This window comes from Leopardus geoffroyi, chromosome D2 (assembly GCF_018350155.1).
Source record: "Leopardus geoffroyi isolate Oge1 chromosome D2, O.geoffroyi_Oge1_pat1.0, whole genome shotgun sequence".
Classification (NCBI taxonomy): Eukaryota; Metazoa; Chordata; class Mammalia; order Carnivora; family Felidae; genus Leopardus; species Leopardus geoffroyi.
The window spans coordinates 59,701,858-59,729,062 of NC_059334.1; the positions used below are offsets into that span (position 1 = coordinate 59,701,858).

The 27,205-nt window shown below is 46.9% G+C and overlaps 1 long non-coding RNA gene across 2 annotated transcripts; it reads left to right on the plus strand.

The window, feature by feature from the left end:
- Positions 1-986: 986 nt before the first annotated feature.
- On the plus strand, positions 987-26,161 carry LOC123576959. Of its 2 annotated transcripts, none has more exons than XR_006701651.1 (3): positions 987-17,358; positions 18,276-18,377; positions 25,984-26,161. It is a non-coding gene; the product is annotated as an uncharacterized LOC123576959 (long non-coding RNA). The 2 variants fall into 2 exon arrangements; XR_006701652.1 differs by having other exon boundaries at positions 987-17,354.
- The last annotated feature ends 1,044 nt before the right edge of the window (positions 26,162-27,205 follow it).

Genomic DNA, 27,205 nt, shown 5'->3' on the forward strand with positions numbered 1-27,205 from the left:
GGGGGCGGGGGGAGGGAGAGTGAGAGAGAGAACCTTCAGCAGGTCCCACGCTCAGCATGGAGCCCGATGGGAGCATGATTCCATGATCCTAGGATCATGACCTAAGCCAAAATCAAGAGTCAGATGCTCAACTGACTGAGCCACGCAGGTGCCCCTAAAATACCATTTATAATTGCTCAAAAATAAAATGAAATACTCAGGTATAAATCTAACAAAATGTGGGCAGGAATGGTATCCTGAAACTACAAAGTGCTGATGAAAGAAATTTAAAAATATTTTTTAATGGAGAGACAAACCATATTCACAAGTTGGAAGACTAAAGATGTCAGTTCTCAAATTGATATATAGGTTTAACACAATTCTTATGAAAATCCCGGCAAGATGGTGGTTTTTGGTTTTGGTTTTGGTTTTGGTAAGTATAGGCAAGATTATTCTAAAGTTGTATGAATAGGCAGAGGAGCTAAAATAGCTAAAACATTTTGAAAAAGAAGAATAAAGTGGGAGGAGTGCATCTGTGGAATTTCAAGTTTTATTATGTAGCTACAATAACCAAAACTATTAAGTTTGTCAACTTCCACATATGAATGAAAACATATGAAATCTGTCTTTCTCTGACTGACTTACTTTACTTAGCATAATACCCTCCAATTCCATCCATCTTGTTGCAAATGGCAATATTTCATTCCTTCTCATTGCCAAGTAGTAGTCCATTGTATATATGAACCACATCTTCTTTATCCACTCATCAGTAGATGGACATTTTGGCTTTTTCCATAATTTGGCTATTGTTGACAGTGTTGCTATAAACATTGGGGTACATGTGCCCCTATAAATCAGCATCCTGTATCCTTTGGATAAATTCCTAGTAGTGCTATTGCTGGGTTGTAGGGTAATTCTATTTTTAATTTTTTGAGGAACCTCCACACTTAACAGAAGACCACGGAGGAAGGGAAAGGGAAAAATAGTTTCAAACAGAGAGGGAGGCAAACCATAAGAGACTCTTAAATACAGAGAACAAACTGAGGGTTACTGGGGGGGTTGGGATAGGGGGTAGGGGAAAATGTGTGGTGGGCATTGAGGAGAGCACTTAGGATGAGCACTAGGTGTTGTATGTAAGCGATGAATCATGGGAATCTACTCCTTAAGCCAAGAGCACACGGTGTGTTAGCTAACTTGACAATAAATTATATTAAAAGAATAACCAAAACTATATGGTATTGATAGAGGTATGGACACATAGATCAATGGAACAGAATAAAGAATCCAGAAGTAGACCACACAAATATGCCCAACTTATGGTGCAAAAACAATTCAATGAAGGAAAGATATTCTTTCTAAAAAATGTTTATTTTGAGAGAGAGAAAGAGTGGGGGGGGGGTGCGCAGAGAGAGAGGGAGAGAGAGAATCCTAAGCAGGCCCCAGGCTCAGTGCAGAGCCTGACATGGGACTAGATCTCATAACCATGAGATCATGACCTGAGCTGAAATCAAGAGTCAGATGTTTAACCGACTGAACCACCCAGGCACACTGGAAAGATAGTCTTTTCAACAAATGATGGTAGAGCAAGTGGGTATCCATACGTTAAAGAATAAAAACAAAAACAAAAAAAGAACCTTGAACTAAGTCTCACACCTTATACAAAGATTAATTCAAAATGAATTATAGACTCAAGTGTAAAATATAAAATTATAAAACATTTAGAAAAGAACATAGGAGGAAATTGTCAGGATCTAGGACTAAGCAAAGAGTTCTTAGACTTGACACCAAAAGTATGATCCATACAAGGAAAAATTGATAAATTGGACTCTATAAAAATTTAAGATTTTAGCTCTGTGAAAGACTCTGTTAAGAAGATGAAAAGACAAACTACAAACTGGGGTAAAATATTTGCAAACCACATACCCAACAAATGATTAGTTTATAGAACATATAAGGAACTCTTAAAACTCAACAGTAAAAACAAACAAGCAATTCAATTAGACAATGGGGCTAAAAACATGAAGAGAGACATTTCACTGAAGAAGATATACATATGGCAAATAATCACATGAAAATATATTCAAAGTAATGCAAAACCAGGGGCACCTGGGTGGCTCAGTTGGTGAAGTGTCCAACTCTTGATCTCAGCTCAGGTCTTGATCTCACAATCATGAGTTCAAGGCCTGCATTAGGCTCTGTGTTGAGCTCCACACTGGGCATGACGCCTACTTGAAAAAAAAAAAGTAATGCAAAAACAAAACCAAAATGAGAGATCATTATATATGTCTCAAAATGGCTTTTAAAAAAAAAGCAATACCAAATGCTGGCAAAGTGCAGAGAAATGATACATAGCTGGTGGAAATGTAAAATGGTATAGTCACTCTAGAAAATAGTTTGGCAGTTACTTAAAAAAACTAAATATACACTTTTCATATGACCTGCCGCAATTGTACATGTAGGCATATATCCCAGAGAAATGATAACTTATATCCACACAATACCTGTACACCATTGTTCATAGCAGCTCTATTCACAATAACCCCAAACTGGAAACAAACCCAGATGCCCTTCAATGGGAGAATGCTCTTCAATGGGGAAATAATTGTGGTACATACACACTATAGAATAATACTTAGCAATAAAAAGGAGTGAGCTACTGATATACACCACAACCTGGATAACTCTCCAGAGAATTATGTTGAGTTAAAAAAAAAAAAAAAAAAGCCAATCCCCAAATCCCCATATATACTCTATGATTCCATTTATATATTCTTGAAATAATGAGATCATTTAATTGGAGAAAAGATTGGTGGTTGCCAGGGGTTAAGGAAGGAGTGAGGGGCTGGAGGGAAATGGGTATGGCCATAAAAGGGCAACATGAAAGATCCCTGTGGTGATAGAAATGTCTTATAGCTTCCCTATATCAATGCCAATATCCTGGTTGTGATACTGTGCTATAGTTTTGTAAGATATTATCATTGGTCAGAACTGGGTAAAGAGTATTCTATTATTTCCTACAATTGCATGTGAATTATCTTAAAATAAAAACGTTACTTTTTTAAAAGAGTTTTGTACAAGCTCTTTATAGACCTCACCCTGGGAGATGGAGCATAGCTGAAAATATATACAGAACACAGAAGGTCTTAATAAATGCACGTATGACAAATCCCTAAGATCCTTGGGGTTCTTATTGTCAGGGAGGGTAGCCATGTCCCCTCTAACATTCTTTGTGATTCTGTCAATACTGGGACCTGAATAAGGGAGCCATCAGGCAAAGCTGGAGGGCAAGTCCCAACTTTTTATGTTGCAGAAAGATTTGAAAGGAGTTGAGGGACAGATGTGAGGAAGGACAGAGCAAGCTCAAGAGCCACCTCCTCCAGGTAGCCTCTGCACTGTTGTCCAAGTTAGGTATCCCCTCCCTCTGCTCCATTAACCTTCATTATAATCTACTGTGATCAACAACTTACTTTTCTGTCTTCCCTCTCTATACTGTATATTTCTTGAGGGCTGAGATCACCTCTCAACTTGCCTCTCCATACCCTAAATGTTTTGTTTTTAGATTAAAACAAATAAAAGACTATCTACTCTAATTTTTAGCTGTAGGGCCAAGACCTTCTTTTGTGTGGGGGTGTACTGATTGGCATATCACCAGCATCTCTCTTGCATGAGCACCCAGAATGCACTGATTGCCTTTTTCAGTTTTGATTTCTTTAACATGGGTTGGAAACCGGAAAGTATTTGAGAAGCTATCTGAATGCAGAATGCTAGATTTTTTAATGATTTTCCCCTTCTTTTTCAGTTGTCTCACTAATACATAATTTGATAAAATTTTTAAGCAACTTGCTGTTACAGAATCTTTCTAAACAGCAACATTAGTTTAGTACTCATATTTTATTGGTTTATGTAACATTTAGTTAAATTATATAATAAGAATAATATGCACAGCTGGCATAAACAGGCTGAGTTAAAAACAAATGACTCTTGGTAAGCATGCAATTCAACCAAATGGGGGATCGCAAGTGCACTGCATCCTAGCCATGAAGGTTTGATGAGCCATGAGTATAAGTCAGTATGTTTTACAAAAGAATTGATGGTGTCACTTAAGCCAGTGAGCCAGGTAAGTACAGGTTGTTTAAAGTTCTATTTTAATAGTATCAGTAATAATAACTAACACTTACTGAGTGCGTAATAAGTGCCAGGCATCGCACTAAATGCTTCTATACATATCTCAATTAATCATTACCTGAAGAAAGTATTATCATCCCCATTTTATAGATAAGGAAACTGAAGCTCAATGAAGTTCTTCCAAGTTCTCATAGCAATTAGGTAGTAGAGCTGCGTTTCTGTCCAATTCCAAAATCCATGCCTTTATACACTGTACTATGTTATTTCTAGTATTTGTCTTGTGGATGAACAAAGGAATGCAGGCAAGTATGCAGGGGACAGGGAAAGGCTGAGAGTTGGGAGACATTTTCCTACAGTTGAGAAAATGTCCCTTGAAGAGGAAATGGCTCATTCTTGGCATTTTCTGAGGTGAGAGAGGTTCCTAAGGAGAGGGTTGGATGTTCTTAGAGGGGTTGGTAGTGGGGAGGAGGCCCACAGAGAGTGATGGGGGAAACCTAGACCTGGTACTGGAACATGTAGGTCCTGTTTCCTGTATCTGTTCCAGACTTCTGAACACCATTAACATTGACCTCCCTTTAATTCAATCCTGGCTCCTTTTCTTTCAGTTGAATCTGGCTGGAATCTTTAAACTTAATTATAAAATGAAAGGAAAACAACAAAGCTACACTCTCAGTGCCTGAACTCATGACCCCAAACATACTAGCAGCTGAACCACAGACCAGCTTGGCTGCCAAGGCTCATGGGCCAAATACCTCCCCATTTCAATTTCTCACCTCAGTCCTGAGTGGAGCATGATGGACTCAGGCAGCACCATGGCGGGAGCTGGGGGGCCTCAGGTCTTCCCCAAACCTCCTTCTTAGCCACCCTCTCTGATCATCTGTCCTCTGACCAGCTGTACACCTCTGTGCCTCAGAGCTGCCTAACTGCAGGGGTCCTGGTCTCCTGGTAAGGAAAACAGTCAAGGTCTGGCTCCCCCTATGTTGGATTTCAGTCCCTCCTCCCTCCTTGCTCCTATCCATCCCCAATTCTCCTGCTTCCTGGGTGACTCTTATCCTTAGAAGAAGAGGCCCTGCTCCCATTCTCGGCCCCATTTGCCCCTGCCCTGTTAAATCCTGTTACCTGAATCATACCTACTGGCTGAGATTTACGCTACTTTTCTTCCTCACTCAGGTTCCCAGCTGATATCTGGGTCTGGTCTCTCCTCTACCTCGTACCTTAGAGAAGGCACTATGCTCCCTGGTGCTTCACTGTCTCCTGCTGGGTCCCTTCCATAACCTGGAGCAGATTCTTCACCTCCAGCAACTTGTTCTCTCTGCTTGGAATGCTCTTCTATCCTTTCTTATGTGGCTACTTTTAAAATTATCCTCTGGATCATAGCTTAGATGTCATCTCCTCCAAGAAGCTCCTCCAATCCCACATCTGCTTTGGGAGCCTTCTCTCTGTGTTGGGTGCCTTTTTAGCTCTTAAAACACCATACTGGAATTGACTGTTTATTTGTATGTCTTCCACCCTGGGCTCTGAGCCCTGAGAACCTATATCTTGTTCACTGGTGTGTACTAGCACTTAACAGTATTTGTCATGTGGTAGGTGCCCAATGAATGTTGTTTATTTAGCTTATTAATCAATCAATGATTAAATGCCTTCTGGTTTGAAAGCCTGACCTACTACCAATCAACTTTCATCTGCTGTATGATGATAGTTTTGTCTCCCTGGTCATGTATGGGGCAGAATGACTCTAGTAAATGAGGTCACCTGGTCACCCACCTCCTCAGTGGACCCATCTAGGTTCCCAGAAACCTTCTGGCCTCCTATCTATAGATTTTCCAATATCAAAAATACTATATATGGACAATGTATTCTTAGTCAAGGTAGACTAAGTTTGTGGCTGTAACAACCCCCATCCAGTGGTTTAAGGCAAGGAAGGTTTATTTCTCCTTCATACCGTGTGTGGATCATGGTTGGGCTGAGGGCTCTGCTTTGCACTGGCATCTCTCAAGGACCCAAGCATGGATCTAAGAAGTCTTATAGTTAGGAAAAAAAAGTTAAAATCCTTTTAACCTGTTTAACCTGTTTCTCAAATTATTTGACCCTAAAATCCTTTCTGTTGTATAACACCTATTTCTATCCTATGGACAACCCCATGTTCAGAAACGCCAGTCTAAAGGAGTTGAAGCATAACAGATTTCTGTGGACATCTAATCAGTGATAAAATGAGTAAAGCAGTCTCTGCTCGCATTTATTGATATTTAAAATGTGTTCAAATATCTGTGGAGGCTTTACTTTGTGCCAAGTGTAGTGCTCTTCCAGGTGCTGGGGATACAGGACTTGTGAAATGTATATGGTCTTTGCTCTCATCAAGCTTCCCTTCCAATGGGAAAGACACATATTCAATCACTAATGGCCACCCTCACTATGCACGTAAAGTAAATGTGTTCCAAAGTGCTGTGGAAGAAAGGCACAGGGTATGCAATGAGAGTGTGTAATAGAACGACCTTGCCTAGTCATGTAAGGCTGCCCCAAGGAAATTTATCTGCCATTTAACAGGATGAACAGTTAGTTAGGCAAAGTGGGGGTGGGGAGTAGAGGTTGTGGGTAAAGGTGAGAAATATATCAGGCAGAGAAAATAGCATGTTCAAAGGCCCTGAGATAGGAACAGAGAAGTCAGTAAATTTGGAACACTTGAGAAAGGGGGAGGAAACAAAGGGCTATATTGTACAGGCCTCGCTGGTCAAGTAAGCATTTTGGGTTTTATTCTAAGAGCAATGGGAGCCAATGAAAGGGCTCCCAATCCAACAGGGAAAATGCAGACACTTTCAGCTAATTAATTGTATGGCTTTTTAGAGTATTTCGTTGGCATAGAATATTATGCTTTACAAAATGCTTTCATGTCATTATTTTATGTCTTCCTTGTAGCAGCCTCCTGACAGAGATAGTCCACGTATTAGCGTGGATGGAATCTGAGGCTCAGAGATGTAAGCAACTTGTCCAGGGAGCTAGCCAGGGAGAAGGCATCCACATCCTGGTCACTTTACTTCTTAGGCCAGTCATGCAGAGAAAGTACTGGCTCTGCATGAGTTTGCCTTAGAATCTATGTCCTTGTTGGCAGAGAGGCCTTTTACTGAAGGGCTGTAGAGTGGGAATAGTGGTCAAGAGCCTGCCAAACTGAAGTTCAAATTCCACTGCAGCAACCATTTACTAGCTAGGTGACCACTAGCAAGTTACTTAACCTCTCTGACCCTAAAGTTATTTGGGTAACCTCATAGAGTTACTATAAAGATTAAATGAGATCATTCAAAAGGTGTAAATGTCTGACACTTAGTAGGAGCTCAATGGATATCAGTTTGATTTTTTAGAGATGACTCTTTCTTTTATTTTGGAACCTTGGGATATACTGAATGTGGAAGCTAAATGAGGCTAAAATCCCTTCATACCAGGGTTCATTGTAAATGAAATGGGTTGAATCCTTGTGTGATTTTCAGACATTCAGGATGGTACAGCGGAGGAAGAAGTGCTGGGGCCTTTCTCAATAACAATGCTGATGCTCAAAGTAAAGACTTTACAGCTGGCACTTCTACTTTCTATACTGTGTAGGGGACTTCCGCAGATGATAATTCCCCTGGGAGCTAAGTGCAGGGGAGTAATTGCCTAGGTGTTCTCCCAGGTGGCTATTTTATGGTGGCCTTGAGAGCCACATTCAAGCAGCTGTCTAGGGGTCAAGACCCTGGAGAAACAGCACTTAAGAGTCTCAAAGTCCTGCTAAACATCAGCTGAAAGGCCTTCCCAGAGAGTTGATATTAGGCTGAAGTACAGAGTCCTGGAGCACAGGGAATATCTGTGATTCACTGGGTATCCTTGACCATTTGTGGGGCTTCTAATTCAGGGCAGTATAGAAACTTGTGAGATCTGCCCTCCTCCCTAGGGTATGATGTTGTACTCTAAGTACTTTATATGGAGAAGATAGGCCTTGAGTTTTCCTAAGGCTTATCTTCTTGCAATTAATCTTTGCTCTTGAAGGTGGGCCTACCAAAAGTGGGTAGTAGGTTGAGTAGGGTCTCAGAGAAAGGTCTAAATCAGTGACCTTCAAACATGTCTACCCTGAATCACGGGCTGAAATATATTTTGCATGATGACCCAGCATATACACGTACACACATCCGTCTGAAACAAAATTTCAGTAAGCAGTACCTATACTTACATATGTGATGTACCTTGGTATTTTATTTTCTATTTTATTTCATTAAATTTATTTCATGACCCACTAATGGATTGCAACCTGCATTTTGAGCAACATAGGTCTTATAGATGATGACTAATCCTTGAAGGTGATTGAAGAATATGTTATCCACGAATAACAAAATTCAGATGAACAATGGGAAAAGCTGAACAGACTGGCTGTATACTTTAAATGCTCATAGCAGGGGTGCCTTGGTGCTTCAGTCAGTTAAGCCTCCAACTCTTGGTTTTGGCTTTGGTCATGATTTCATGGTCATTAGATTGAGCCCCACATAGGGCTCCATGCTCACAGCACAGAGCCTGCTTTGGTTTCTCTCTCCTCCCTCTCTCTCTGCTCCTCCCCTGCTTGCACTCTCTCTCTCTCAAAATAAATAAACATTAAAAAATAATTTCTAGAAATAAAATATTGAAATAAAAACAACTCAATGGAGTGGTTAAGCAGTTGATAACACTGCTGAAGAAGGAATTAGTAAATTGGAAAGCGAATTGGAAAGTACCCAAAATGCCTCTCACAGAGTTACGGTCATGGAAAATATGAAGAAGTTAAGACATGAGAAATAAAATGAGAAGGTACAATAGAGATATTAGAAATTCCAGAAGAAGAGAACAGAGAGAAAAGAGAGAGAAGAAATATAAAGATTCATTGGTGGCAAATTGACGGGTATTGAATGCAAAAAAAAAGTTCTCAGTAAGAAGGAACACAACTGGATTCCCAAGCAGAATAAATAAAAAGAGATTTACACCTAAAACCGTTAGTGACTCTGCAGAGCATCTAAGAGAAAAATCTTACAAGCTAGCAGCATAATGACAATCAGGCAACAGGCTTCTTATTAGGAGCAATGGAAACCAGAAGATAAAAAATTATAGCCTCAAAATTCTGAAGGAAAATAACTGTCAACTTAGAACCCAGGGGAGCCTGGGTGGCTTAGTCAGTTAAGCATCTGACTCTTAACTTTGGCTCAGGTCATGATCTCGCGGTTCATGTGTTCAGTCCCCTCGTAGGGCTCTGCATAGACAGTGTAGAGCCTGCTTGCGCTCTGTCTCTGTCTCTCTCTCTCTCAATAAATAAACTTTAAAAAAATTATTTAAAAAATTTTTAAAAAAGAAAATTCACCATCTTATAACTACTATAGGTATAATTAATTGATTCGAGCCAGATAATCAATGGATGCTAAAATCCCTGGATCAAAAATATTTAGAGGACAGGATATTCACAGTCTCAAATCCTGCCCCTACCCACATCATAATGTATTACTCAGAGAGGGCAAAGGACACCTTTACAATGGAGAATCTTGAATGATGCTACCTTAAAAATGATCAAACGTATCATCACAAATAATGAGAGAAACTGATATCATATGCCTGTTGATATGATGCACTGAGAAGGAAACATCACCTACATGGTATTCCTGCCCAAAATGTTTAGCCTGAATTTAACCATGAGGAAACCATTAGATAAATCCAAATTGAGAGACAATCTGCTGCCTGGACTTTTCAAAACTCATAAAAGACAAAAAACAAAAACAAAAACAAAAAAACCTTGGAGAACTATTCCAGAATAAAGGAGATTAAAAAGACAAAATAAATACAATGAAAGATCTTACATTGGGATGAGGGAGGGGGAGTTATAAAGAACATTACTGGGAGAATAGAAGGGTTTTGAATATGAACTCATCTATCAGGCAAATGTTAAATTTCCTGAAAATGATCATTACACTGTGCAGTACAGACGAATGTCCTTGTTCTTAAAAGATATCTGAAGTATTTAGGGATGAAGTGTCATTTATGTCAGCAACTAACACACAAGTGTTTTAGAACAAGAAAGGGAGAGTTAAACCAAATGTGGAAATAGTTACAAATTGTTCATCTGTATCAGAGTATATGAGCATTCATTGCAACAGTGAACTTTGCTGTACAGTTTTAAATTTGTCAAAATAAAAAGCTGGAAGAATAGAAGCAGTTTCAAAACAAATACAACAACACCTAATGAAAGAATGGATCTAGTCAATGATAGTAAATGGCTGTTAAAACCATTAAGTGAAAAGCTGATGGAGGGAAAAAAGCTGAACGTGAACTTTATAATGGATAGATCCAGCTGACAGCAACTGAGCCCACTGATTAATCTTGATATTTAAAAAGAAAAACGACGAGGAATTATGTGGTCCTGACGTGATGCAATAGGAAGTTCACACCAACTGTAAAATATTCTAGCCAAAAAATCAAATCTGAAGCCAAGCAACTCTGGAATCTACCATTTTAAAGGGACAGAGAAACATGTTAAATGATACCACAGGGGTGCTATCAGCAAAATCCAGAATGAAGGAAATTCCATAGGACAAATGGTCCACAGTTTCTTCAATAAATAAGTTGCAAGAAGAGGAAAGAAAGTATAGCCTAGGAGTGCCTGCGTGGCTCAGATGGTTGAGTATCAAGCTCTTGATCTCTGCTTAGGTCATGATCTCACCCGTGACAGGCTCTGTGCTGATAGTGCAGAGGCTGCTTGGGATTCTGTCTGTCCTCTCTCTCTGCCCCTCCCCCACCTCTTTCAAAAACAAAATAAACATTAATAAATTTTTTAAAAGAAATTTTCAAAAATTTAAAAAGAAAGTGTAGCGTATAGAACTTAATAGATATTTGATGAGAGTAAGGAATTATAGTTAATTTTTATTTAAGTGAGATAATGCTATTGAGGTAATGCTAAAAGTGTCCTTAACTTTTAGAAATGCATGTTAAATCATCGACGGGTGAGGTGATTTGATGTCTGTGTCCAAATAGTCCTGGCAGATAGAAGAAATAAGATTGGCCCTATGTTGATAATTATTGAAACTAGTTGATAGGTAGAAAGATCTTTTAAGGGACGTCTGGGTGGCTCAACTGGGTGAGCATCTCACTCTTGATTTTGCCTCAGGTCATGATCTCATGGTTCCTGAGTTTGAACTCCACATCAGGCTCTGCGCTGATAGCAGAGGGATTCTCTCTCTCTCTCTCTCTCTCTCTGCCCCTCCCCCGCCCGTGCACCATGCTTTCTCTCTAAATAAATGAATAAACATTTAAATCTATCTATCTACCTATCTATCTATGTATCTATGTATATTTATATTTGAAACCCTTCGGAATAAACTTTTAACAAATAAGTAAACCCAAGCCACTCCAATATTTTCCCAGTATATTCTCCCAAAGAAGGCTCTTCAGTGTTAGAATGGTTGTTCCCTCACAAGTAGTACACAGGTTGAGACCAGAGAAAGAATTCCAAGTGGAGGGTAAAACCCCAGGCCATCATGGGGGGCCAAACCCTCTTTCAAATGGAGTGCTATTTACTTAGGGGGTGAGGGGCTCTGTCTTGTGTGTCTTAAACCAGACTGTTCCCTGTTGGGTGGAAGCAACATATTACACCTGGACAGCTCCCTGCCCCAACCTAGGTTAAGAAATGGGATTTGTAAAGACTAGTAGGTTGGATCCAAGGCAGAGGGAGGAGGTAAAATTAGATGTCTCTTTTTGTGAGGCTTGGATGAGGTTGAGGTCTGAGATCAGAGGTCAAGGATGGGGCTGGAGGGATGGGCGTGTCACTAAGGTGAGTGTGCTGTGCCAAGACCTAAGAGGCTTCGGGAGCTGACCTTCCTGGCCTTCATGCCTTTCTCCTTGGTGCCAGTTCTCTGGGATGGAGACAGAGCTCCTACCCATCTCCCCCTCAACCCCCCTGCCCATCTCCCTCCCACACCATTCTCCTCTCTGTCCAGTTCTCTGATCCATTTCCATTCTCTCCTTCCTCAAGCCCCTTCCTCATCTCCATTTGCCATTCCCTGTCCTCCGCCCTGCCAGACACCCCAGTTCAGGGTCCAGGAGAAGGACAGCTTTTATGTGGCTTGTAAAATTCTATTATATCTGTATTCAAAACCTAGCAGCTGAGAAACACTGGTAATAAGCGTGTTATTAAGCGTGTAAATACACTTCCACTCCAAGGCCTCTAAGGGGCAAGGGCTGGATTCTCAGGCTGGGCATCTCCCCTGCTTGTAAGTCCCTCCCCACCTGGCCTCCACCCCAGACTTGGACCTTGTGCCAAGGCCCAGGTCTCCTCCAGTCTCCAACCACCACCGTCCTGCAAAATCCAGACTCTTGGAGAAAGGGGGCGGGGGAAGGGGCCGAAGAAAAAAAACATTAGGAAAAAAACTCCCACCCAGAGAGCATTCTTTCTGCAGCACTCAGGAAAAAGGATGTCTCACAGGGGACGGGAAGGCGAAATTTTTTCACATCCAAATGGATTGCAATTTCCCTCCATTTAGCACCTGAAGGTAATTAGCTCGAAGAGACTGCCGAGTGCGAAACACGTTCACGGAACATTAACTCTCACACATTCTCCAGTTGCAGGGAATTAATAGGAAAGATTAAAGTTTAAAGAGAGCAAAATGCCATTACCTCGCCAGCCACCTCTCTCCGCGGCAGTCTCCAGCCCCCGAAAACCTTCGGCCAGTGCTTGGGCCGGGGCTCCGGTCTCAGCCTCCAGCCTGGCTGGCTGGGGCATCTGGGTGTGCCTCACCAAGAAGGCTAGCATGTGCTGATGTGCACGCACGTGTGCAAAACAGGGCAGCTCTGCAAGGCCAGTGTGGCCCCCCTCCCATCCACGAGAAGTTTGGGGTAGACAGGGCAGGTGTGTTCTCATAGGCTGACTCCTGGCATTGGTGTGTATGGTGGCCCTGGGCGGGGGCGGATGGGGGAGATACTAGGAAGGGTTATTAGCTTGGGCGTGCCCTGTGATTTCGGTGCAGAGGGCGAGATCTGGCAGCTTGGCTGGCAATAGAGAAATGGGGGGTGTCAGTCCCACCTTGGGTGTATAGAGAGCCACTGGGTGAAGTGATGGAGAGAGTTGCTTCCACTCTTGTGCGGCACGCAGGAGCCACAAAGATACGTGTGCATGCATACGCAGGCTCCCACGACCACACACAGACGGCCTTTGTCACTCTGCTTTTTTCAAAGTTTATGTAGGCTTCAAATTGGAAAGGTTTCTGTGTTGCTTCAGTATTTTAGGAAAAGATGAAAGACAGAGAGAGGGAGACAGAGAGAGAGTGGGGGAGAGAGAGAGTGAGGGAGAGAGAGAGGGGCAGAGGCAGGCAGGAGAGAGAGAGCGCGAGATGAAATTGAGACATGGAAGAATTTATTGCCCAGAAAATTCCATTCTGCTATCTGATTCAAAAAGTCCAGTCCCCCCAGCTTCGGAAAATCTATTTTCCACATTTTAATACCCTGCAGAACAGTCCTCATAACTCATCCGAGTGTGTTAAGCACAGTTTTATTAGATCTGAAACAAATTTTGGTGGGGAGATACTATAGGTCATTAACCATGGAGTAATTTTATCCTTGTTTCCCTAATGATGCCATAATGGCGAGCGAATTTCTTAACTAAAGACCAAAGAACATTTTGAAGGTCAGTTTCATCTGTGAGCTCCTTCAAGCGCTTCTCAGAGAAGATTGGAAAACTCGCCGATTTTTTGAAGAGTCATTAATAATGTGAAAGCTGAAAGCACCCTCCATTTGCGTTCCTGCTTTTTACCTTTTAATTTTATATCGTCCCCGCTCAGAGCCCCGCTCCCACTCCCTCACCCTCCTCTGGACCTCCCGCCTGCCTACCCACCCCACGCAGGGAACAAGGCTGCCCCATACCAGGTACCAGGCTAGCTGTGAGGGGCAGACAGGGGCTGCAGGAGGGGAGGCAGAAGAGCTAGGGAGGCCAGGGCCCCAAAGAGATGGGGGCCTTTGCTAAATTCCCAGAATGTGGTGTACTGTGTGAGGGTATTGTTATAGTCATGGTACACGTGTGCATGTGTGCATGTGTGCAAATGTGCAGTGCAGGGGACTGGGGTCTCTGGATTGCATGCTGGTTGTGCGCACACATGCTAGGGACCAATGGGGACTTAGTAGTCTCTATAGGTGGGTGCCCTCTGTTGGACGCAGGTGGGGAAAGAGAACTGGAAACCAGCACTGGGTCCAGTGGCTTGGGCAGTGGGTCAGCTGGGGGACTTGAGGTATCTCCCAACAGAGATGGACAACACGTGCAAGGCATGAAACAATTGATAGCACATTGTGAGCCCTGATTACAATGTGTGCACATGAGCGTATATGTCCTGGGGGTGGTGAGGTCATCAAGGCAAGAGCCCCAAGGGCCCTCTCTACTGGCAAATATTTAGACACTTGAAACAGTGACCATTGTCTGCCCATCCCTCACTCCTTGGACCACTCACTCCTTGCTCCCCAGGCCTGGAGCCCTTCATTTGCCCACTTTACTCCCTCCTAATCTCCAGTCTCTGGCTCCTTGGACCCCCCCCCCCCCGCCTCCCAGTTCCACCCCTTCCCCTGAACACTCCTCCCCCCAGCTCCTCACCTATCTGATGGCTATCATTGCAGGGTGCCCAGCCAGGAGCCGGGGTGGGACAGCATCTCTGTGTGTGTGCAGGTTTGGGGAGGAGGGGGCGGTGTGGTGACACTCCATGCTCCCAGATGTGGTGGCAGCGATAATTCCAATTTTATGCCTTTGTTATGGCTTTAATCACTTTCTTTATGCGTTTTGTTCCAGCGATCAGGGAGAGACACCTGATAGGCAAAGAGGATACCAGGGGAACCATTTTTATTTGGAATGTGGTGAGAAGTCTAATTAGAATCTGAATTCTGCTGAGCCTTGAAATGGCCAGCACTTTATCCTGATCGCCTTAGATATTGTTTCGAGTCAATCATCTGTCATGGTGCGGCAGGAGAGCCTCTCCCTTCACACCGCACCCCTCCCGCCACGGGGCCAGCCCAGGCACACTGGGGGAGGGGAGGCTCAGGCTTCCGCCCTGCCCTCGTAGGGATCTGTGCCTCCTTCTGGGGAGGGGGGGCTGTTTGGTATAGCCAACCCTCCATTGGTGAGGGCTGTCTTTGCTGGGTGCTGAGTTTCAGCTCATGGGGGTGGAGAGAGGGGCTGCAGGAAGAGGGGCCTGAGAGGCCTGTATTAGAATTAGGAAATATTGAGGTGAGGCCAAGCTAGTCTGGGGCACCTCCTAAATGCTCTCAGTACACTGGCCACCCCACCTCCTATCAATGGCTCACAGCGACTCTCCTCTCTTTACTGTCCCCTGGACATATTGTATCTCTGCCACCTGCTCACTGTCCCTCAAACTCACTGCTCCCATTGCCAACCCCTCCCTGACCAACACTTGCCACACATTCAGCTCCTGGTCTCCGACTTTCCTCCCTCCAGTCCTGCCGCTGGACCACCAATCCGGCTTGTTCTGCCATCTGTCGAGTCCCTAGACTGGTTCCACCTCCTCCAGAAAGCCTTCCCTGACTACCTGAACCCACACAGGTGAGCTCGAGAGGTGGACAGTTACAACACAGGCCCCCATCTGGCGATGGCCGCGCTGACTGCCGACACTCCTCCCACAAGACCCCGCTCCATTTATCTTTCTCCTGCCTTCAGATGATTTCCAGTTGTCCTCTCTCTTTTTCTAAACTGTTTTGGTGTGTGTGTGTGTGTGTGTGTGTGTGTGTGTGTGTGTGTGTGTGTCCTAAATCTGCTCAAACCCTTTTTGAGCATAGCAAAATGTAAAGTAGAAATAAATATTACTCTGAATGATAATTTCACCTCCCCAATCACATCTTGTGCTCCCAAAGTCTGACCATTTCTTCCCTGTATCCTGCCTTTTCCACTAACTATAAGCACACAGGACCAGGCACAGAGTGGGGAGCTGTGTATTGCCTCCAGAAGTCAGAGATTCACGGAAGCTTTCTGCTTCCTGCTTCCCCTCATACATAACCCCCAATACATACCTACTATGTGACAGATGTAGGCATAGTTGGGGGACTATTAGTAGCCAAATGAAGTGCCATTTCTGGCAGGAAAGAGGAGCATGTGCTCTATGAATAATGTTTCCATGGGAGATGGCCAATGTGGGTCCTTTTTAGATGGTTGGGGCACTCAGTGGCCCTCTAGCCACTTAGTGTGCCCCATAAAGCAGAATGTCCTCATTGATGTCAGTATCACTGGGCCTCCTGGATGGTCACTGCCCTCTTGAGATTATCTATGTAGCCAGGGTACCTTATGTATGGTCCAAGGGGCAGTGTGACCAGATGCTGCCATAGAAAAATACAGACTCAGAGGGTCCCCAGAGTACCCTTCTCAATCTGCTCACTTCCCCATCCCTATCTGGACCCAAGCTTGAATGCAATCCTGACTCATTTTATTTGAGGATGGTCTCTTTCCCTCCTTGCACCTCAGTTCTTCCTGGTCCCTGAGCTGTGGGCAAGGAGTGGGGATGGCACTAACCATAGTCCAGGAAATCATGGGGCTTGTTGGGAGACGGTTCTCTGGAATACATTGCCAGGACTCTATTCCTTTCTCCCTCCCAGCAGCCCCTATCCGGAGGCATGGCTGTACTGACACCACACTGATGGATGGAGAGTGAAGAGATACAGGGAGATGGAGAAGGAATCCATAGCCAGGGGTCCTCATTTATAGGGGAAGGCACGACGGTGGCCGGAGGGACTTAGGAGCAAGCTTCCTAGTGGGAAATTGCAAGCTGCCATTAGCGTTTAGGTACAAGTTAATATATCTGAGGGAGTGTGTGTGTGTGTGTGTGTGTGTGCGTGCGCGCACGCGCGCGCGCGCACACACACACACACACACCCGCATATGATGGAGGGTCAGTAGGTGAGGGGTTACGGTCCCTATAGGGAAGAAGCAGAACGCTGGCACACTTGGTCTGCCCATAGAGAAGGGTGGGAGTTCAAGGGTGGCTCATGCTACAACTACTGTTTCTCCATCTATACAAATAGTGGGGAGATGGAGCTCCTGGCCCAGGGAGCACATGTGTTGGGTGAGGGTGGCGGGCGGGAGGACAGAGATGCCAAAGCTACTAAAGGCCTAGTCTCTTCCCATCTCAGACACCCTCAAGGCACTGTCCTCTCTCTACATCCAGAGCTCGGCTGCAGTGGGGGGAGATGAAAAGGAGGAGAAACTGTTGGATAAAAAGAAATTCAAAAAAAAAAAAGTAAGTGAAATATTCAAACTGGAAAGTGATATTATAGAAACTGCAGCCCACGGCTCAGTGCATTCAAATTTATTCAAACTCGGTGCCTGACAGTGATGGATGCAGCAGCTTTTCCCACAATATGGAGAAGGCGCGGGGGCATTTAGGACTGCGGGTCCCCTCCGGGAGGGTGGGGGCCCACACCACCTCCCATGCTTTGCTCCTCCTAAATGGGAATGAGGTTCTGGGTCCTGTCCCCTCTACTTCCTAAACCCCACGGTTCCGGGGATGCTGGGGGACCTGGGCATCGCTGGCCCAGGTGCTGGGGTATGGCCCAAGATAGAGGTAGCCAGCTGTGGAACAGAGTGCGCTCTAGTGCCAAGGAAGAGGGTGGTCAACCCTGTCCAGGGGATGACCCGACGAGGGTGTTACCTACATCAAAAAGAAGAGCATGGCTGTGTGGTTTGTAGCCAAGTAAACAGCATGAACCTTAGAAACCCCTGAGTATGCTGAGATCTAAGGGTCTCAGGAATCCCAAGTCAGGGGGCATTCGGTCCCAGTGGCTCCCACTTTCCTGCCCATTGACTCCCACCTTTGCTCCATCCAGGAGAGGGACAAGAGGGCCTCTGGTGAAACCTCAAATCTGGGGGCTTGGTGTGAGCAGTGGGCAGGTGATAGACTACCCAGCATGCTGTGCCCCGGAGTAGCCCTTGCTCCCAGGAGCACCCTCCAGCCTCACTTCTCCCCCGACAAGGTTGCTCCCGGCCTCCCGTCCAACCTCTTGACCACCAGGCCCCAATTCTGATTCTCAGGCCCCATCCCCTGGGAAGCCTTGGAATACCAGTCACTCGAGGAGAACTACCCATCTCCTGGCTGCCTTGTCCACTGCATTCTCCCCCCGCGTCTCTAACCCTCCTTCTCTGTCTCTTTCTTCCCCTACAGTCTCTCCCAAATGTAGCCACAGTGCAAAGCTCTCCACTGTTCTCTCCAGTCTCTCGGGAGATCTCAGTCACTTGGGAACTTGCAGCTGTCACCCCTGAGCAGGTAATGGGAGCACTGATCTCTAACCCCCAAGCTTCTCTTGAGATCCGAGCCCACAACCCAGGCAGCGCAAGGCTCATACTCAAAAAGCAGCCTGCATGCCTCTCCTAAAGCCAGCAACAGCATGTGACTCCCACTTTGTTGGTAGCCCTGTTGCCCACCCACTTACCCTCATAGAAGCCTTGGAGCCCCTAGTCCTCTGCTGTCCTCATCTCTACTTTCAATTAGGGTACAAATTCAGAGATGCTTCCTTATTTCTTTGGTACCCATCTTTGCCTCGCCATCACCACTGTCTCCAGGAAGGTCCTTATCACAGCTCTCCCAAGCCTCTTCACTTCAACCAACAAACCCTGTTGAGTGCAAGCCATGCACCAAGTCTCCAAGTGTGGCTTCTTTCTCCCAGCGGGGCTCTCTGCCTCTGAGTTCCATGTCTCCGATTGTTCTACACACTGCTGCCAGATTCATTTTCCTAAAGCACAGCTCTGATCGTGCCACTCTCCTGCTCAAAAACCTTCAATGGTTCCCCACTGCATACTAAATAAAGTACAAACTCCTGACTCCTATATTCATGGCCCCTTGTGACCTGGCCCCTTCCTCCCCCTCTCTCCAAGACTTCCCATTACTCTCCTTCATGCTCATACTTGCCAGCCAAATTGGACTCTGAGTGGTTCCCTTGCACACTCCCCACCCAGCAACTTCCCACCTCTGTGGGCTGGTCCATTCTCCTCTTCTGCCTGCGATGCTGTCCTTCTGGGATGGTATCACTGCCCAACACCCAGCTTATCTCTGCCCATCAATATCCTAATTTTCTGCAAGACCTGATTCAAGTAAAGCCATCTTCTGAATACTCCCTATAAATTGCTTAGCAAGGTGCCTGCTGGTTTTGTTGTTGTTGTTGTTGTTGTTGTTCACCACCACCAGCAGCAGTGGTTTCTCTTCCCTGTGAAATTTCTAGTCCTCTACAGCTTTCTTGGCTCTTATTTTCCCAATAGCCATTACTAGAATGTTTGCCCTACAGCTGTCCTGGACTGTAAACCTCTTGAGAGCCAGGGCTAAGTAACGTTCATTTGAATCGTCCTCAGCCCCTGGCCCAGGAGGCTCAGTAAACGCCTGTTGAATAAATAAATGAATGAGTGAATGAATGATGGAATGAATGAACCAATACAGAAAGACTGGCTTGGACATGACTGTGTGACACAGACTTGGCTCTTCTGAGCCTCCATTTCTGGGCAGTGACCACCTAAAATTTCCCTGTCATTACTCCTGGCCCTCCTGACATGTGTCCAGGTGAGCTGGGACATGCGTGTGCAGGTTATATGACAGGTGTGTCACCGCTCTAAAGAGAGAGAGGAGTGTGGCAGAGTTCAGCCTTCCCAACTCATCAATCAAAGGGCACTTACTGACAGCTCTTGAGAGCTGGCTCCAGGCTCTGCTGGGGTTGGGGGCGGGACGGGTGGGGGATGAGGCCTGCCCTCTGGAGGTTCACAGTCTAGTTGCTCCTTCACTCCTCCTGGGACTTTCAGGCCACAGGAAGTCAAAGGGCTCCACCAGGGACTGCGGACAGGGATGTCATGATGGGTGGGGTGAGCCCTTTCCTCCAAGCTGCCCTGAAATGCTACTTAATCCAGAAGTGGCTCTTTTACCCTCTTGGTGTAGATCTTAGTGCCCCATCCCAACTGGAGCTTCCCTGGGAGGTCTGTTGCCTTCTGCAGAATTCTCCACCACAGAGGCCAGAACCACACAGCTTGAAGCTGCTGAATGGATGGGTGGATGGGTGCTGTGAATAGTTGACAAAATAAATGAGTAAATGAGCAACTAGCTAAACACACGGATGAACAAAGTACTGGGCAGATTGGCACAAATCACACAGTCGGCATTCACTGAGCATCTACTATGTACCAGGCACGGTGCTAAATCCTTCAGCTGCATTGACTCATTTCATCTTCCCTTCAGCCCTTGGGGTAGGAGCTATCAGGACCCTGCAAGGGAGAGGCAACTGCTGCTCAGGGGAGTGAAATAAAGTGTGAGAGGCCCTAGCTCTGCAGGGAGGAACTTGGTCCCCTGCCCCAAACTCTGCCTGGGAAGGGGCGGGGGGGGGGGGGGGGGCGGGGAGGGGGGTGTCATCTGCTCCCTCCCCACACCACAGACCACAGGCCCTCGGCGAAGGGGCGGGGAAGTGAAGCTCCTGGGGAGGAGGCTCACAAGTGGTGGGGGGTATTGTGGGGTCTCCGTCCCGCGCGCGCGGGGGTTGGGGCGGGGTGGGGGGAGCTCTGGGCCCCACGTTTTCTCTCCGTCCCCCTGGGAGATTAGGCGCAGTTCAGAAGAGGCACAGCCGAGGAGCCTCTGTTTCCCAAAAGGCGGCTTCCCAGCCCCCCTTCACCCACCTCCATTGCAAGAGGGAGCGCCCTCTCCCGAGGGGTCCCCGGCGCTGGGGGGCGCCCCCTCCCGCCGGCCCCCCGCCCTGGCGGCCGGTCCCTCCCCTCGCGGCCTGATACAAACAAGCGCGCTAAACTCCGGGAGATTTACAGCGGGCGGCTGGGCGGCGCGGGCCCCCGGCCGCCGGTGAGATATCTCCAAACAGCGCACTAACCACTTTCCATTTTATACCTCACCAGCTTTATAGCATCTTAAGGATTTCTGTGCACGGCTGGCTTCCCGCCCAGGGAAAAAACCCAGCCTTGTAAATAAATACTAAATATATATGAACAGAGACGACAGCGAGGGCCGCGGAGGAGGGGGAGGGGCGGGGGTGCCGCAGGGTGGGGGTGCGGGTGGCGGCTCAGGGCCTGGCGACCGACGGGGAGGAGGGGGGCAGGACATATTGGGGTGTCCGAGACAAAGGCGACAGGGAAAAAGCACTTGACAGGCAAAGTGAGGGAAACTGAGACAGCGCCAGAGAGGGAGGCAGAGAGAAATGGAAAGATGGAGGCTGGCTGGAAGTGCTCCGGGGTGTGTGTGTGTGTGTGTGTGTGTGTGTGTGTGTGTATACGGAGGACTCCCTTAAAGCCTAGGGAGAAAGAGAAGGCTCTTCCAACCCTGCCTCTCTCCTTCCCACAATTCCTGAGGGGTTGGGGCTCAGGGATGGTATTACCATCCGTGTGTGTGTATGTGTGTGTGTGTGTGTGTGAGAGAGAGAGAGAGGTGTGTGTGTGTGTGTGTGTGAGAGAGAGAGAGAGAGAGAGAGGTGTGTGTGTGTGTGTGTGTGTGTGTGTGTGAGACAGGAGTATGTCACGATGTGCTCCAAGGAAAGAGTTTATGTTTGTGTGTGTGAACCCATGTATGTGCAGATGTGTGTTTGGGGTGTTTGGTGTGGGTAGGACTGTGCCCAGTGGGCACTGGGCTTTTGGGGGGGAAGAATGCCTGTGGTGTAGTCAGGGTGTGAAGCGGGTTTAGGACATATTGGGGGTGGCGACGAGGCAGGCGAGTTCAGAGAATGCGTGCAGCTTTGACGTTGAGTTGAGGGCTGAGCAAGCATATGTGATCAAATGTGTTTGGGTGTCTTGAGGTGTGTGGGGTTCTGGGGGGAGATGAGTCGTGAGCTCAAGTAAGCCAGGGTGGGCCTTCAAAGGAGCATGTGTTGGGTCTGGAAGCAAGTACCCACTTGTGTGTTGGGGTCTGTCAGGGGTGAGATACGACATGCTACCACCTCTTCCTCATCCTCCCTCTCTGAGTCTTTCTAGGGGCTCTGGGACTCTCTGCCATGGCCACCAAAGAGAGGGTCCCCAGTGCTGACTGAAGCCCCATACTACCCCAGCCCCCAGCTCTGAGGTCTCTGGACAGGAGCCAGATTTGAACCGGGGAGCAGGAGGGAACATCCTCTCCCCTCTCAGGGGACCCAGCGATCCCTTTTTGTTCCCCCCCCCTGTCTTCGATATTAAGTATTCAAACCTCATTTACATCCTTATTTTTCAATTTGCTGCCACAGTAGTTTAATTTATTCGATATAATTTCTTTTTCTGAGGGGACATTAATCATTGCCCTGTGCTTTTGGGCGCCTGTGGGATCTCTGCGTGTGTATGTGTGTGTGCGCATACGCATCTGTGGGGGGGGGGGGGCTCTGTGTGCGAGTGTGCATCTGCGTCCGTGTGTATCTGTGCCTGCTCACACTTGTGTCTGTGTGTGAGTGAGGTGCAAGTTTGTCGGGTGGGTGTGAGAGAGTGTGTGGGTCTTTGTGAGAGGGTTTTGAGTGTGAGAGGGTCGGGGTGGGGAGGAGGTGTGGGAGGGTGGTGTGAGTGTGCTACATTGACCGGGTCCTCTTCCTCCTGGTCCTTCGTAGGATGTCAGCAAGAAGGGGAAGTGGGGCACACTCGAGGTGGGGTCCTCCCAGTACCCGCTGTCAGCTTTCCTTTCTTGAGAGTGTGCCCTGGACAGTTGTAGCTGGAAATGTTCTAGAATCCCTGGTCTCTGAAGAAAGAGAACTGAGAGAGGTGGGAACACACAGAGATAGGGAGAGATAGACAGATGAGAGAAAGGCCGGCCACGGCAAGGGAGGAAAGAAAGAGGGGGAAAGAAACATGGAGAATGATGGAGAGAGACGCAGGAGAGAGGGAGAAGTGAGCAAGCCGGCAGCGTCTCAGCCCATAAAGTCCCTGGAATGGGAGGAAGGGGCGCGAGACTCCCGCCTCAGCTCAGGCCCAGTCATGGCTCAGTGCAGTGATGGGGGGCGGGGGGGTGGGTGGGGGTGGGAGGACTGGTTGCTCCCAGGAGCTGAGATGAGTGGAGTGGCTTGGGGGAGGCTTGTTTGGAGAGAAGAGGCAAGAGGAAGGGGTAAGGGAGAGGGGGGAAGAGAGAAAACCCCTCTTGGTGATATATAACTCAGGGGAATGAAGCCAAGGAAAAATTCCAGTGTTGTTGAAGGGATAAAAGGGAGGAAGCTCCCAGATGCTAGCTCCCCTCTCTACCCTCAGTATATCTGGGCAAATCCATGGCTTCCTAAGACCCTCTTTTGGTCCCTAGCCCCTGAACCCCTCAGTTTTCCTTCTCTGGCATGTTTTTGGAACTGCCAGGAGCTAATGGTAAGGTCACCATGACATCTCACTTAATCTTTGTAACAACTTGCGGTAAGAGTCGGTCTCCCTGCTTCAGAGAGGAGGAGAGGAGAGGTCAGAGCTTATCCAAAGTCCAGAGGAGGTCCAGAGCCAGGATTTATGGCATATCTGCCTGAGGGCACATGCTGAGATTTCCCCCTCCCTCAGCTGCCTCCTAGGGTCATGTCCACCCCAAACCTTTCTTTCTCACCACTATACAGGTATGACACACACACAAAACAATATCTGGGACCCAAGGGTAAAGGAGGTGGCCTTTTGGGGGCAGGAGTCAGGAGGCTGGGGGTGACCTACTATAGCCTTAGCCCAGCTACCCCCAGCTGTGAGGACATTGAAGCCCAGGACCTGAGTGCCCCCAGGGCTCACATGGACCCTGTCTTTCCTCTCATCCAAGGGTCAGAGTCCCCTTAAAGATCCCTTCCAGGGGGCGCCTGGGTGGCTCAGTTGGCTGACTTCGGCTCAGGTCATGATCTCACAGTTCGTGAGTTCAAGCCCCGCATCGGGCTCTGTGCTGACAGCTTGGAACCTGGAGCCTGCTTTGGATTCTGTGTCTCCCTCTTTCTCTGCCCCTCCCCCCACTTCTCAAAAAATAAATAAACATTTTAAAAAAATAAAAGAAAGAAAGAAAAGACCCCTTCCAGAAGGTGGAGGCCAAAACCCACTTAGGCTTGGACTGGCTGACTGCTTGGGGCCTGGTTTCTCCACCCAGGACCAGTTTCAAACAGCTATGACCTGCCCATTTTAGTCTTACCCAGATAGTGGCCCAAGGCTCAGGGTTTAGGGAGAGAAGCTTCTTTCTCCGAAATTATAAAAGTGAAATTTTGAAAAATGGTCTGAAATTGGACTTCATGGGACCTCAGTGTTTGAGCCTCCAGATACCTGACTATCTTGAGGTCTGTAGATTTAAATAGTCTAATACCAAATCCCTGTGATCTGAATGTCCCCAACAACCAAGTATTTGAGTGCATAGCTGGGACCTAGGGCTGATGATGAGCGTCTAGGTGGGAAATCTGAGATGGAAGAGTCTGCATCATTCCAGCCTCAGATCTTCAGCCCCACCCCCACCTTCCTTGTGCTGTCTCCCAACCCAGAAAGGCCGTTCTTTGATCCTTACCCTCCAGGAGTTGGGCTCAGGCCTCACACCCAGGCCCCAAGCACAGACATGTCACACGGAAACCATCACCCACTAGGGAGGGTCAGTGATAACTGGGTGGCGGCAGGAGAGGGGGTCCCTGGGCATGTGGGGAGGGGGCAAGGGGACAGGCCTGGGGCCGAGGAGAAGGTAGCGCGTTCATTTGAATAATGGACAAAATCAAATTAATTCTACATTAAATAGTTGTGAATAAAGGGTTGAAGTCAGCAGTTTCAAACTTGTTTTCCTTAATTACTTTCCGTGTTTAATGTCATTAAGAAGATTAAAAATTCATTAACAAGAGTACTAAAGTGGCAAATCAGGAAAGCGATCACTCCAGGTTAGAAACTCCGCTGAGGCCGCACAGTGAGCCTTCTGCAGGGGGCATGGGTGGGGGTGGGGGCCGAGAGGGTTGGGGACAGACAGGCGCTCACACACTTACACACTGATACACAACAGCTCCATAAACACACATCCATAATATCGGTGGGCATCCACACATGGATACACGCACACTCAGACATTTTCACTCATCCATACCCAGGACTTCTGTGATTGTGGGGAGACAGTGTTTTGGGGTCTGTAGCTAATCGGGTCACAACTCCATAAATCCCTCTCCTAAGAAGGAGAATTAAAGATCAAACTTTCCTGACAGACAGTGCAAGGTCATAAGAATCAGTGTCAGCTCAGTGGTGTCCGAGTTCACTTTCCTGTCTCCTGGTCTTGTCTGTCTGTCCCTGTCTCCCCTCCCTTCACCATCCCTCCCGCACTAAAGGGCTCTCTCAGGGCAAACCTGATCAGTTTCCTGGGAGGAGCTGCTGACTTTGAAGCTTAATTATGCTGGAAAAGGATCCCCTTTGTCTCCTTAGCTTGTTGGGGAGGGGGGAAGAGTCATGTTACCTCTGGGAGAAGGAACAAGGAGACAAAGGGTAACATGGGTGGGGAAAGGAGAAGGCAGAAACAGCTGGGGAAGTGGCACCCAAGTGTCCTGGTCTTCAGAGTGGATCCTCACTCAGTCACCCATCGCTAACCTCACCCTTTCACCCTGCCTTTTGGCCCATCATGTTGGCTAAACCCCTTCCTCCCCAGTGCCATACTTTACCCCCTTCACCATGAAAGGACCCTCCCTGAGTCAGGACAATGTTCCCTGTGGCTATCACAATCTCTCTGACTGCATTTCTGTTTTTTTCTCTAGGCCCCAAACCCAGGACCAAGTCCCTGAGGGGGTCTAGGCTGCCTTGGGTGCACCTGTGCCTCTGTGGCTATGTTATGTGTCTGATGGCTGTGTTGGTAATTGTGTGTGTGAGTGTGTGTGGGTCTGGTTACATGAGGAGAACCATAGGCTCAGCTGGAGAACTCCGTATTAATCATAAACAAGTACACCTGGACAGCCTTGCGATTCTAATGGAATGAATTCCCTCTCATTTTATAGGTGGGAGAGCCAAACTCTGGGAAGATGAAGTTCTCCTCAAGAGAAATGAAAACGTGGGTCTACACAAAAACTTGTACAACAATGGTTGGGGCAGTATTTTTCATAATGGCTCAAAAGTGGAAAGAACCCAAATGTCCATCAACTGGTGAATACGTAAATAAAATGTAGTATATCCATACAATGGGATATTATTTGGTCATGAAAAGTAACGAAGTACTGATTCATGTTACAACATGGGTGAATATTGAAGACTCTATGTTAAGTAAAAGAAGCCAATCACCAAAAAAAACCAAACACCATGCATTCTTTTAGTTCCTTTACACAACGTGTCCAGAGTCAGCAAATATACAGAAAAAGAAAATAGATTAAGAGTTGCTTAGATCTGGGGGTGGGGAGTATTGGGGGAAGAGGAGAGACTGCCAATGGGTATGGGGTTGGGGGGAGATGGTTCAAATGTCCTAAAATGTCTCACAGTGAGGGGTGCTGATTTGATTAAGCGTCTCACTTCGGCTCGGGTCACAATCTCGTGGTTTTGTGGGTTTCAGCCCCACGTTGGGCTCTGCTGCTTCAGATCCTGTCTCCCTCTCTCTTTGCCCCTCCACTCTCTCTCTCTCTGTCTCTGTCTCAAAAATAAAGAAACATTTTCCAAAAAATCTTAAATGGCTTACGGTGATGGTTGCACGACCCTGTAGATCTACTAAAAGCCATTGACTTGAACGCTTTAGAGAGATGAATTGCATGATATGCGAATTATATCTTGATAAAGCTGTTATTTTTAAAAAGTAACATGACTTGCTTAGGGTCTCCCAGCAACTGGGAGGTGGCACTGGTACTAGAATGTGGTCTCTTGACCCTAAGCTCGGTGCTCTTTCCACGAGCCCTACAGTGTCTCAAAAATCTTGCCATGGAGACTCGAAGGCCAAATCCTATATGTGCAGGGGTGTCCACATCACATCTCAGCTTTTCTGTGGGGTTTTCAAATTTCTGTCTCTGAGAGTGCGACTTGTTATGCGTGTGCACATCAAGATTTGTGGTCTCACAACTGTGTGGGCCTCACCAAGCATGCCTCTGCACATCTGCGTGTAGGCCCGTGGGTCTCTCGATTGTGAGCGTTGTCTGTGCCCATGAACTTCTGCTCGCTGGCGCACCGGGTCTCGGGGTGTTTGCATTTGCAGGTATATATCAGGTTGCGCCCAAGTCTCTGAATGTCAGCGCATGCGTC